This window comes from Sus scrofa, chromosome 5 (genome assembly GCF_054392235.1).
Source record: "Sus scrofa isolate SSC_HxYL_T2T_F1_AM1 chromosome 5, Sscrofa_HxYL_maternal_Yorkshire_Landrace_v2.0, whole genome shotgun sequence".
Lineage (NCBI taxonomy): Eukaryota > Metazoa > Chordata > Mammalia > Artiodactyla > Suidae > Sus > Sus scrofa.
In genome coordinates, this window is record NC_139387.1 from 88,407,381 (window position 1) to 88,421,778 (window position 14,398).

General features: G+C 40.6%; 1 protein-coding gene across 1 annotated transcript in view; it reads left to right on the forward strand.

The window, feature by feature from the left end:
* Window positions 1–14,398, forward strand: part of LOC106510400 (uncharacterized) — a 422,513-nt gene that overhangs the window by 287,999 nt on the left and 120,116 nt on the right. Inside the window, exon 7 of the mRNA XM_085024903.1 lies at window positions 11,630–11,732. The gene's annotated coding sequence lies outside the window, so the exon portion shown is untranslated. The remainder of the gene's footprint in view (window positions 1–11,629; window positions 11,733–14,398) is intronic.

Sequence of the window (14,398 nt, forward strand, 5' to 3'; positions counted from 1 at the left end):
ATCCCATGGACCATTTTACGATGACTCATTGTGATAGGGTAGCAGTTGGATTACTACTGATCATTTCTGTGCTCTCAAAATATGGCCAAGTTAAGTAACCTCTGTTATTTTGGCTGCTTTATTGACTAATTCACATCTCTCCCACCTGGATGTCCTTCACCTGTACTTTGGCCCATGCGACTCCTTCAAGATCCAACTCCAAGGCCACCTCTCCTCTCTAGACTCTGAATTGCTCTAGCTGGGCTCTTCTAGTCTATTAAAGAACTCAGTCTAGACAGATTGTAGGCACTTAATTGCCGACATACTGCCTGATACCATAGTTATTTTTATATGTGTCCTGTGTCTCATCTAAATGATTACTGATTGAGGGCGAATTTTATTTATTTTTATTTCTCTATAGTGGCTTCTATGCATCCTGGCTCAATAAATATTTATGGAACAAATTTAGAATTTAGGGCCCATTATTTGACTCTTAAAACTACTCCTCTTGGCAGTACGTTCCAACTTTATAAGAAATAATAACCAATATCAATTATAAAGTGCTTAGACTGCTCCCAGCATTTAACTAGGCACTTAATTCATATTATCTCACTAACCTTTTATACAACTCTCTACATTAAGGATTATTTCTACTCTTTTTCACATGAAAAATGTGAAGCTCAGAGGGGTTGATTAACTTGCCAGGGATTGCTCAGTTAGTATTTGACAGAAACGGAACTCAGTGACACATCTTTCTGACTCCATAGCTTGTGCTCTCCTGTGAAGCAATTGTGTTCTTCAAGAATGACTGCCGGTGGACAGGCACGAATGCTGGAGTTAAGAGAGTTCAGTAGTCTTGCCGAAGGCTATATAACAAATAACCACTGCTTAAGTTTCTCTAGTAGGTGAGTTTTCCAAAGTCTGTTTGTGATTTATTTTTCTTACTTCAAGACAATAGGATTAGATACTTCTGCACTTGGACTGGGACTCAAGTTTGGAAAAATACAGTTTTTCTTTTTTCTCCATCCTCTGGGGTTATTTACATGATTCCATTCATTTCAGACATTTATTAATCACATTTGATCCTGATACTTGATGGAAATAGGATAATACAATAATATCCACTTTCCATTTTTTTCTTTGCTCCTGTTTACTAATTGCCATTAAAAATGTTATTTGAAGAGATTCAATAATGCATTAACTTCTGAAATCCCCTCAGTTAAAGACCTACAGAGATGTCCATGTATTTTGGAAACATCCTTGGTTGTTTATCAGGAATATTCGTTTAAAAACGACGTAGCCTGACACGCTGGGTAAATAAGTCTCTAGAAGTGGAGAGAACATTAATGACCTGAAACAAGGTAGGGAGGGAAGTTGGAAAAGAAAGTGAAAAGTACATTATGTCTAAGTGAAAAAATAGTTAGGTTTATGGCCTTGGGAGCAAGATGATAAAGAAGGACACTTTGTGTAAAGTTATTTGTAGTATAGTTTTATATGTTGATCAGTTCTGCCTTGACAGTAACAAGGATTTTTCACATCTATTTTAATTTAATTTAGTTTAATTTTATGGCTGCACCCATAGCCTATGGAAGTTTCCAGGCTAGGGGTCAAATCAGAGCTGCAGCTATAAGCCTACACTACAGACACAGCAAGCTGTGTCTGAGATCTATACCACAGCTTATGGCAACACCAGATCCTTAAACCACTGAGCAAGGCCAGGAATCGAGCTTGCATCCTCATGGATGTTAGTCGGATTTGTTTCCTCTGAGCCACAGCGGGAACTTCCTCATCAGCTCTTTTCTGAAAGGGCTCTTCTTAGGTTGACAGTAGCCCAAGCCCAAATCCCCAGCAGGCCCGGGATTAGGGCCCTTGCCTGTGATGACACTAGGACTTTCAAGATAAAAAATTCAGGCGGTTGAATGTTTTACTTGGTAACATCAGAAATGAGAGCTATGGGAGTTCCCGTTGTGGCACAGTGGAAAAAATCCAACTAGGAACCATGGGGTTGTGGGTTCGATCCCTGGCCTCCCTCAGAGGGTTAAGGATTCTGGCGTTGCCGTGAGCTATGGTGTAGGTTGCAGTCTCAGCTCGGATCTCGAGTTGCTGTGGCTCTGATGTAGGCCGGCAGCTGTAGCTCTGATTGGACCCCTAGTCTGGGAACCTCCATATGCCCCGGGTGTGGCCCTAAAAAAAAATAAGACAGAAGACAAAAGCCAAAAAAAAAAAAAAATGAGAGCTATGAAGATAGTCTGAGGTTGGCTTCTTTCTTCTTCTGTTTGTTCTGTAGCCCCAGTTCTCTTCTTGGCTGCATATCAACTCTGGGAGCTTTGAAGAATGCTGATACTTGAGCTGCACCCCAGAGCTGCTGATTTACAAGCATACCAGCTTTTATTGTGCTTCACTTTATGGTGCCTCCTAGATACTGTGTTTTTTAATAAATTGAAGGTTTGTGGCAACCCTGCATTAAGCAAGTCTGTCATCGCTTTTCCAATAGGGTTTGCTCACTTCATGGCGCTGTGTCACATTTGGTCATGCTAGCAGCATTTCGGGCCTTCTCAATACTATTACATTTGTTAAGGTGATCCGTTATCAGTGATCTCTGATGTTACTGTTGTAATGGTTTCAGAGTGCCACGGACTGCACCCGTAGAAGACAGAGAACTTAATCAGTGAGTGTTGTGTGTGTTCTGACTGCTCCACTGACCAAGCATCCCCCTCCCCACTCTTCCTCTCCTTGCCTCTTCCTATTTCCTGGGGTACAGCTATATTGAAATTAGGCCAATCATCTACCCTACGATGGCCCCTAAATGTTCAAGTGAAAGGAAGAGTTGCACATCTCTCACTTTAAATCAAGATCTAGAAATAATTAAACCTAATGAGGAGGGCATATTGAAAACCAAGATAAGCCAAATTTAGGCCTCTTGTACCAGGCACAAGGGAATGCCAAGAAGTTCTTGAAGGCTATTGGAAGCATTGCACATGAATGACAAGGAAGTAAAACAGCCTTACTGCTCCGACGGAGGAAGTTTGAGTGGTCTGGATAGAAAAGCAAACCAACCGCAGCATTTCCTTAAGCCAGAGCCTAATCCAGAGTAACGTTCTAATTCCCGTCAACTCTCTGAAGGCTGAGAGAGGTGAGGAAGCCTGCAGAAGAAAAGTTGAAAGCTAGCAGAGGTTGGTTCCTGAAGCTGAAGTAAAGAAACCATGTCTGTAACATCAAAGTGCAAGATGAAGCAGCAAGTGCTGGTATAGAAGCTGAAGCAAATTACCCAGAAAATCTAACCAAGATCATTCATGAATGAAGGTGGCTCCTCCTGAACAGCAGATTTGCAATGTAGGCAAAACAGCCATCAGCTGGAAAAAGGTGCCATCTAGGACTTCCATTGCTGGAGAGCAGAAATCATGCCTGGCCTCAAAGCTTACAGAACAGGCTGACTCTTGATAGGGGATCATGTAACTGTTGACTTTAAGTTGAATGAAGTCAAAACTCATTTGCCTTTCTGAAAATCTTAGGGCTGTTGAGAATTATGCTAAACTTATTCTACCTGTGTTCTATAAATGGAACAACAAAGCGCGGATAATTACACATCCATTTACAGCATAGTTTGCTGAATATTTTAGGCCCCCTGTTGTGACCTACTGCTCAGGAAAAACATTTTCTTTCGAAATGTTACTGCTCATTGACAGTACACCTGGTCACCCAAGAGCTCTGATGAAGATTTACAATGAGATTAACGTTTCCGTGCCTGCTGATGCAACATCCATTCTGCAGCCCATGAATCAGGTAGTGATTGAAATTTCAAGACCTATTATTTAAGAAATACATTTTGTAAGACCACAGTTGCCATAGATGCTGATTTCTCTGATGGATCTGGGCAGAATAAATTAAACACCTTCTGGAAAGGAAAAAAATTCACCATTCTAGATGCCATTAAGAATATTTGTGATTCAAGGTAAAAGGTCAAAACACCAACATTAAACAGGAGTTTGGAAGAAGTCGATTCCAACCATCATGCATGACTTTGAAGGGAGGAAGGAAATTCAGATGTAGTAGAAAGAGCAAGAGCACTAGAATTAGAAGTGGGGCTTAAAGCTGTGATTGAATTACTGCAGACTCACCATAAAACTAATAGATGAGGAACTGCTTCTTATGGATGTGCAAAGAAAGTGGTTTCTTGGGACGGAATCTGCTCCTGGTGAGGATGCTGTGAAGACTGTTGAAATGACAACCGTGGATATAGAATATTATATGAACTTAGTTGATAAAACAGTGGCAGGGCCTGAGCCGATTGACTCTTACCAAGCAGCCCTGAATGCTTACAGAGAAATTGTTCACGAGAGAAGAAGCAGTTGATGAGGCAAACTTCATTGTTGTCTTATTTTAAGAAATTGCCACACCACCCCAACCTCCAGCAACCACACCCGGATCAGTCAACAGCCATCAATTTAGAAGCAAGACCTTAACACCAGCAAAAAGCTATGACTAGCTGAAAGCACAGGTGATGGTTAGTATTTTTTTAGCAATAAAATATTTTTAAATTAAGGTATGTACATTTTTTTGACATATTGCTGTTGCACACTTAGATCACAGTGTGGTGTAAACATGAATATTATATGCATTAAGAAGCCCCAAATCTCCCGTGACTTGCTCTGTGGCAAATCTGCTTTGTTGTAGTCATCTGGAACTGAATCCACAATATCTCTGTAATCACAATAAGTGTAACCTATGAAATGGGATTTTGAAAAGCTTCCCAGGTGATTCTAATGTACAAACAACCTTGGAAGCCACTGTCCTAAAGTACCTCTTTCTCGCTGATATGACACATTTATTTTACTTTCTTTTTATTCTGGCCCTGCCATAGATAACATCCATGGTTCTAACAAAGCATTAGTAACTTTACTTGTCCTCTACAGCTGGGAAAAGGCAACAAGCCTAAGCACTTTCATAACATTAAGTCTGGTATCTAAGAATAATTACCAGTATATCGTTAAGTTTATTGTGGCTAGAGTTTTGCTAACAAAAGAAATATTTCCTACTTATGTAAAGGGCATGATACATCATTAAATGTGTAATTATAATATTAATATGCCTTTCAGGAAGATTTTTAAATTGCAAATGGTAGGGCACAATAAAACAGAGCCATTTTTTTCTGACTATCTAATTGGAATTATTTCAGTGATTACGAAAAGTATATTGTGAACGTTTTTGCAGAGATCAGGGCATGTACAGCATGTGGACATTTGCTAACTCCTAGTCTTTTTTAAAAGTGTACTTTCCCATCTTAATTTCAAATACATAATGTAGCAAGATTTTCCATAGCATTCAGGTACTCAGTGATTTTCCATAGAAATCCGGAGAGTTTTATTATGACTATGTGACAGTAAATGATGAGTAGTACGGGAAGGGTGTTATAACAATGCCAGTGATCATGATTTCTATAATAGAGAAGTGCCACTAAAATTGGATTTAAGTAGAATTTATATTGTTAAACTTTCTTTCAATGTATTAGAAAACATTAATATTAAATGTAATTTTATTGTGGATCTTTGTGAAGTGAATTATCACAAATGTATTTTTTGTGTATATTTGGATTTCCATATGTTGGTTTTTTCCAAAGTAGTTACTAAAATATTTTTTTTCACTTCTTAAAAAAGATGTTCAGTCACCTAACCCAAATTGATTGCCATATACTTCTATTCCAAATGTTAAGGTAGCAGTGTCTTATGAATACACATCTGATGCTTGCTTTATTGCAGATGGTTAGTGGGATAATAGGACTTCTCAGAAATTTGAATTTTGGTGTTTAGTGACCTTTCAAGACTCTTTTTTAGCAGGAAAAAAAGCAGTAATTTGGAAACTGTCAAAAGCAACATTTTTTTAGATAAAGTATGGCGCTACATCAAAAATAATACCTCACGCGCTCTTTGGTGAACTTCTCTGTGCAAATAACTACCATAAAAAAGATAGTGCCATGACTATATATCTGTGTAAAAAACACAACCTGGCTATTATCTGAAGTTTCTGTTTTAAAAATTAAGACTGATATGAAATCTGAGAAATGCTCCATATCACCACTGAGAGAAAGTAAATTTAGGTTAAGCGCAACTGCAATCTACAGTGTCCTTATATTTTCCCATCTCAGAGCAGGTGTGTTTCAGAGCTGAGTTCCAGGGCTGAATTTGGAGAGCTCCTGAGAAGAAGGTTAACAGTTAGTTCCTTTGTTGGCTTACTGGAGTCAAGAGGTTGGAGAATCTCTGTGATTCATGTTCTAAGACTTGGAATGGTAGTTAAATTCCATGAGCCAAGTGAGGGAGAAGGAAGAGAACAAAAATGCATCCTCCATGAGAAAGTGTTTCCCTCACTTAGGGCTTTCATTTTTAATTGTCCTTGGAAGAGCTTTCCAGATTACTTAAGATGCAGCAAGTGTTTTGTTAAATAAATATATAGGTATAAATCTGTAGGACTTAATAATGAAGACCATTCCTTGAAAAGGATTTATAACATAGGTTAAGTAGCCTTGAAACAAATGAGTGTAGCACACATCTTTCAGGCTTGTTTTTGATCCTGTGTAAGCTCTCATTAGTTTCGAGACCCTAGACAGCAGTGTCTACACTTCCCTGCCCCCGGCAGTGCCATGCAGAGTGCCTCACTCAGAGTGATCGAGTGAATATGTATCAAATGAATGGATGTAGCATTTTAAGATGGGAAAGACAATTAGAGGTAATTTGGGCTAGCCTTCTCTTTAAAGGCCAGGAAAATGAGACCCAGAGAGGAAAGTGACTAGCCAACAGTCACGCTACTCTTAAAATCAAAGCCCTGGCTGTGACGACGCTTCCCTAACTTATGTTCCAATGCTATTTCTACTCCACCTTCAGGAGGTAGAGAAACTGGCCAGGTATTTTTCAAATTGCCCATGGAAAGTGGTCCAAATGGCAGGTGCAGTCACCGGACGTGGTTACTCGATCTGTTCAGTTGTATTTACTTTTCAATATGTTTGCTTTCCGAACACAAGAGGCCAACTCCATTAGGTAAATGACTAGTCCACTAAAATGGAACCCAAATAAATGAAGTGGCATCTCAGTGCTGTGTGGTGTTTAGAGGAGGGGAAGGAAGAGTCAGGGGCAGGGGAGGGGAACACAGGAAGAAACACCTAGTATAAAGCTTAACTGCTGTTTTCACCAAGATTTAGACAAAATGTTATCGTGTGTTTTGAGGTCAAATGATTTTTACAATCTTCCTTGTCAATAACTGTGATCCCTTTGGAAAAGGTCCCCCAAATATAATAGAATGTAATAATAAATAGATGAATAAATGATACATAATTGGCAAGTAAATGTAAAAGAAATTTTATTGGCTAGTCACCTTTCTCTAAGTGACCTTATCTGACTGTTTCCTCACAATGTAAGAGCAGCATTTCCCATGAGCAGTTGGTTATGTCACCCATTCATTCATTCTTTCATCTATCAAACAGCATGTCTAAGGCATGTGCTCTGTCCAGAATGTTATATTTGCTACCCTGGACACAGAGTCACAAAAGCTGTAGTTCTTGACTTCTAGGACCTCCCGTCTTCCTGGGGAGAAATGTACATATACACCATTTACACACAAGGTAAGAAATGCTTTGACAGACTGTGCCTGACCCTGAGGAAGTACCGTGACTCTCGTCCTTGTATGAAGCACGGTGGGGAGACCCAGCAAGATTGTAAGGAAAGTGCAGTGTTGGGAGTGAAGCTTGAAATAGGAATTTAGTCACATCCCTGTTGAAACAGTGGTCCTGGCATTAACTGAAAACTCCTGCTGTAGGCTTCTACACAGTCCAACTACTGGGGCTGGCAGATGTGTTGTTAACTTCAACTCTGGTTAATTCAGGATCACATATGACCCTTCTAAGCTCTGGATATGAGGCGAGGATATGAGGACTCTAGAACGAGATGCTGCATTTCAGATACCCAGCACCATGACTTGCCAGCATGTCTTTCCGTCTGTGTCTTGGTTTCCTTATTTACTACAGTGATGACAATAGAAGCCACAACTAGAGCTGATGCTAAACCTGCCTTTCTCTGCATGATCTTAGCATTTGTTTCTGGTTGGCATCTGTTCAGTCTGCTTGGTGTCTGGGCTGCACAGTCTGGGAGGCATTTTGAGAGTCTCTGTCTGACCCAGAGTTGTGGGGTCTCAATAAGAAATGCATGTTGGAGTTCCCTTGTGGTGCAGCAGGTTAAGGATCCAGCTTGGATCACTCCTGTAGTGATCCTGGACCTGGGAACTTCCATATGCCATGGGTGCACCCAAAAAGAAAAAAAAAAAGAAATTCATGTTAAGGACTTATTTTAGTACCTGGCACATGGAATCACCCAATGAACATTGATTTTTTAATACTAATAATGTAATTATTATTATCATTATTTTAAGTGACATGCTACATAGGAAATGCTGAATGGTTTTGGATAACTGAATATGAACTATCTCAGGAAGGGCTTGTGCACGTGGTGGAATATCCATACCTGTGGGTTGAATGCCTAGATTGCAGAGCTGTATTTACTGGTAATACAGCCTCTTCCTTACTTTTGATTTTTTTCCCTGATTCTTCCAAACTGGTACCTCGACCAGCCTCCAGTTGAAAGTTCAGGCACATTTTGTCTCCAGTTCCTACCTCATCAGGGCCTCTCTCTCTATCGCCCAGACCAACATGGTTTGGAAGAGTACTGAGACGATCAAGCCCTATCTTTCCCCACAACACTCACCGATACATAGCTGATTGGACCAGATAGATTATGTGACCCAAGGTGAGTCGATCATAGGCCTACTATCAAGCCACCAATGGCCAATGCAGAAAGATAAGTGGGACCAATTAGATTCTCTCATTATAGGAAATGTGAAATGATTTTCCATCTGGCAATGTAGCTCTTAACATGGCAAACCAAGGGTATTTTTAGTTCCTAGTGGTGAAAGATCAGAAAACACATGGAGGAGAAGGGGAGGAAGCTGATTTGTAGAAAGGCAGAGATCCCAAAAGTGGTGTAGAGAGAAGAGACAGGTGAGAGTTGGGAGAATGGTCAGAGGGGAAACAAGTACCAAAGCTGATCCGAAGAGCTGCTTGGCACCGTGATGATATTTGGGTCTTGTTCTGATGATGATAATATTTATAATAATAGATAGCATTTCTTAAGTACTGTGTATACTGTTTTAAGCAGTATTTTAAGCATTTATATGGAAAAGCTCAGTACTTATACAAAATTCACAAAGGTTTTATTTTATTTTGGTTTTATTGACAGCCCATTGGTAGCCTCATAGAAACCCTTCACTCAGTGCTCACCCATGTATTTTTGTGTGTGTGCGTATCTTTTTTATTTTAGGTCACCCATATATTTTTGAGAAAAGAAAAAAAAAGACAAAAACCTAAAAGCTCATCAAGACAACTAGAGCAGGGACTAAGCCACGCCCTCAAATGCACATGCAGGGGCCAATCTCACTTGCCCTGTAGAGCTCAGCTGCCAGTCATGCCAACATTGAAGGACTAGGGCTGATCCCTGAATTGCTTGCCTCCCCTCTCCGTTTTGGACCCACCCATCTTATAGATCAGGCTTCTACCACCTTGATTCAGTCTATCCTCCTAACTATTCCATGATCCTTCCTTCTCCGGTCTTCAGACATCAGAGCCTCGTTCCAACAAGCTGATTTGCCTGGGGCACCCCATAGTCTCATTCTCACCAGTCTGCACGCCTGCGACCTTCATCCCACTCTGCATTAAGGATATAATGTCTGCCAAAACTCCTAGAACCAGTCTGGCTCCCAAATAACATTTGCTGGGCTATAGAACTAGGGCCTATCTCTTCAAGACCTTCCACCAAGACCCTTACACTCCTCACACTGTGTCCAAGCAGGCGAGCTGCTCTCCAGTCCCGCACAGCTCAGACTTGAGTGTGCTGCCTGGGGAGTCTTGTTAACCCGCAGATTCTGATACAGTAGACCTGAGATGCTGCATTTCTGACAAGCTCTCAGGGGATGCCAAATTTGCTGGCCCACATACAACACTTGGAATAGTAAAGATCTAAAGCAGGCTTTTTCTGTAAAGAACCTGAGAGTAAATATTTAGAATGTTGTAGGCCATGTCATTTTTTTTTTTTTTTGTCTTTTGTCTTTTGTTGTTGTTGTTGTTGTTGTTGTTGCTATTTCTTGGGCCGCTCCCGCGGCATATGGAGATTCCCAGGCTAGGGGTTGAATCAGAGCTGTAGCCACCGGCCTACGCCAGAGCCACAGCAACGCGGGATCCGAGCCGAGTCTGCAACCTACACCACAGCTCACGGCAACGCCGGATCGTTAACCCACTGAGCAAGGGCAGGGACCGAACCCGCAACCTCATGGTTCCTAGTCGGATTCGTTAACCACTGCGCCACGACGGGAACTCCCAGGCCATGTCATTTTTATTGCAGCTACTCAACTGTGGTGTTGTAGTATGAAAATACCATAGACAATATGTCATCAAATTGGTGTGGTTGTGTCTCTATTTGCAAAAACCAAGCAGTGGTCAGATTTGGCTCATGTCCCTCTATATTCTGCTGTAGGGAGCAGATTTGCAGCTCTAGAGCTGTCTTCATGCTCTATTACATGCCTTCTGTATTATATTGATTGCATTGATGACCTCAATTAATGGCCTCTATAGTCTATGCTCTTTGCAATGTAACTTTTCAGGTCTTTTCTTCAAGAGATGGAATTTGTTTCCCCTTTCCTTGAATTTAGGCTTTCTTTGGGTCTTGCTTTGGTCCCCAGAACATGATGGAAACAGCATTGAGCCAGTTGCAAGCTGTTTTCAAGAGACCTTTTGTACTTCTGCTCTCTTGGAGCCCTGACTCTACCAAAGGAACACATCTGCACTAACCAGTGGAGACTGAGAAAACATGAGAAGAGCCAGGACAACCCCAAATGCCATAGGCAGAGCTGTTGGGGGTTCAGCCAAGACTAGAAATGCCTAGCCGAGCCCACTCTGAATTGCCAAGTTTTAGAACCATGAGAAAACTAAATAATTTTTGTTTTATGATGCAGAGTTTGGGTTGGTTTGTTACACAGTAAAAACTAACATATACACCTACTGTGGGAGAAACACATCCATTATCAAGAATCTTCCCAGCTACCACATGATTTAAGTATTGTGCCCATTTTATAAATAAGGAGCCATGGTTCACCTTGTGAACCTACCGAAGGCAGCACAGTGGGTAAGTGATAAAGCTGGGATTTGAACTGGTTACAGGATCTGGACTCTTGCCACTGTACAAACATAGGCTGTCATCTTAGTTCATTTGATCCACCTCTTCATCTCCACCCACCACCCTAACATCTCCTTACACACACACACACACACACACACACACACACACACACACACCCACACACACACACCCCATTGTAGAGAATTTGACATTTGAAGTTCAAACCCATCAGGAGACACTAGCTAATCCGTTTGCTGAGGGGATTCTGTCCTAACAACTCCACAGCCTGTGATTTCTCTCAGGACAGGTTGCATGTGTTAGATATCAGAACACAAGACTTAACTTCAAAAATATCCAAACACACAGGCCAACAAGCTACTTACGGAATACTGATATCCAAGCACCTGTTTAAAACTAAAAATTGTGTGCTATTTCCTTTAAAGGAGCAGTGTACATTCTGCAGCATGTAGGCATTGGATGGGAGCGACAGGTCCCAGGATGCTCTACGTTGGACACGCTGCGACATCTGCCAGGTCTGTGGTCCTGGTAAGCACCATTTTTGGTTTCACAGATTTAATTAAAGATTGATTTTCTTCCTTCCTGGACAAAGATAAACCTCATGAAATGGTGATTTGATTCACAACACAAAAGCATGAAAGCTCTCCTTAAAATTAAAAGGCGTCTTCACACAAAAAAAGAGCAGGTTCATTCACAGGAATAGACCACTTTATTATTTTTTTAAGGCAGTAGAACTTTGCTAATTCTTACTAATGACAGAGGAGGGCCATTGTAGAAGAACCAATTTTACTGATTACTGAATCGTATAAAATATTCTGAGAAAGAAACGAAATCTTGGTCATTCAAGACCCTGTTGTGGCTCCATGTGTCTTGCTGAGAAATAGGCAACCACTGCTGTTTTAATTGGGAGAATAATCAGGTTTGCAGTTTAGTGAACTGAGATAATTACAAATACTATCCAAGTGCAAATGTACATTTCAACCAATATTAAAGAAGACACTTTCAGGTGATAAAAACCAGCAGATTCCCATGGGGCAAATCAACAACTCACTGACTTCAAGGTGTTTTTAGGTGTGTGTTTAATTTTTCAGGTCATTAGGGAAACTAGGTTTCCAGTTCTACCTAAAAGAGTTTCCTTATCTGGCAAAATCTAACCCAGTAATTTATTATCTCAGTATACACTTAGGATCCCCATATCAAAATAGCATTTGACAGGAAAGGTAAAAGCCAGATGTGGAGTTACAATACCTACCTGACTCACAAATGCATAAAATGTGTGACTAAGATGTTGAACAGTGGTGGTTAATTAAAATGTTTAAATCAAATGCATTTATAAAATAAAGAAAATCAATAAAACACTTAGAAAATACAGGAGTTCCAAAAATATAATCTCAGAGCCCTTCAGCAATGGCAAATGGGAGGTGGATACTCTCAGAGGAATTGTCTTGAGTTTAACTGAAAATAGTTTCTTTTTTTCTTTTTTTTTTTTTTTTTTGCCTTTTCTAGGGCCACACCCACGGCATATGGACGTTCCCAGGCTAGGGGTCTAATCAGAGCTGTAGCTGCTGGCTTATGCCAGAGCCACAGCAACACCAGATCCGAGGCATGTCTGTGACCTACACCACAGCTCACGGCAATGCTGGATCCTTAACCCACTGAGCAAGGGCAGGGATTGAACCCGCAACCTCATGGTTCCTAGTCGGATTCGTTAACCACTCTGCCAAGATGGGAACTCCTGAAAATAGTTTCTTACTGGGTGTTCTGTTTGTGGCTCAGTGGCTAAACCCGACTAGCATCCATGAGGTTACCGGTTAGATCCCTGGCCTTGCTCAGTGGGTTAGGGATCCAGTGATGCTGTGAGCTGTGGTGTAGGTCGCAGAGGCGCCTGGGATCCTGTGTTGTTGTGGCTGTGGCGTACATAGGCCGGCAGTTGTAGCTCAGATTTGACCCCTAGCCTGGGCACTTCCTATGCTGCGGGCATGGCCCTAAAAAGCGTGAGCTTGTGTGCACACACATACACACACAAAAGAAAGAAAACATAAGAAAAAGGAAAGAAAATACAGTTTCTTACCCTGTTTCCAGGGCCACCGGGAACATTTCTGAACTGCTTTGCTGATACAAGTCACCACCAGAATTAGCCAGGATTTTAAACAAGTTATTCCGTGGTTAGTACATGTATATATTTTAAGTTCACATTTCTTCACTGCTTTAGTTAAACACACACACACATAGATTCATCGTGTAAATGAGAGGCAGTTGTAGTTGGATCTCCAGGCACAATATTAGCATTATAGGAATTCACTTGCAATGTGTGAAAGACATTCCTCTAGAAGCTTTGTGTATGTGAACCCTCTGAATTCTCACATCAACACTGTTAGACAAGAGTTAGTAATGAAGACAGTTGCAGATGAGGAAATTGAAGTACAGAGAAGTCGTGTAACTTGCTCAAGATCCCATGCTGAGTAAGTGGTGGAATTAGAATTCAGACCCAAGATAGCGTGGTTCATCCTGTACTCAGATCTCTACTGCCTGATATCATTACTAGCTGGACCTGTCTATCTAGACTTCTGCAGAAAAAAAAAAATCTCAGAGTTGTTATAAACATATTTTTTCCTGGAAAATATCATTTTAATTATTAATATTTCCATGAAAATTTCAAGTTTGTAAGCATCTTCTAAAATGGTCAGTATCTTTTTGTTTTCTTGACTTACACATTGAGCCTTTCTTGATGCCTCTACCTTTAGCCATTCAGTTACCATATTGGAGAAAATAGGGACAAATCCAATTAAATAGGAAATGTAATTTGATTTGTCACAAAGCCTGCCATGGGTGTGAAATGAGCTGCCAAATTGATTCAAGTTGTTTTCGTACAACAAGTCTAGAACATCCGGGTCTTGAATTACACAACAGTTAGTGCAAAAATGTCAGTAGTATTTATGGAAGTCTATTCATATCCTATAATTAGTTTGCTCTATTCCAGCACATTTATGATATTCAGTCAGACAGATACTTTCAAAGTGATTTTTAATTAGTAAAGTTCTAACCATGAACATTTATGCATTTGAACATGGAAATTTGCATACTATTTTAGTATTTATACACTGATTCCTTCCTAGGTAGTGTTGGGCCAGAAAAATGACCAAGACGAAGTTCTAGACTTCAAGCTTCTTAATAATCCAGTCGGATAAAGATTA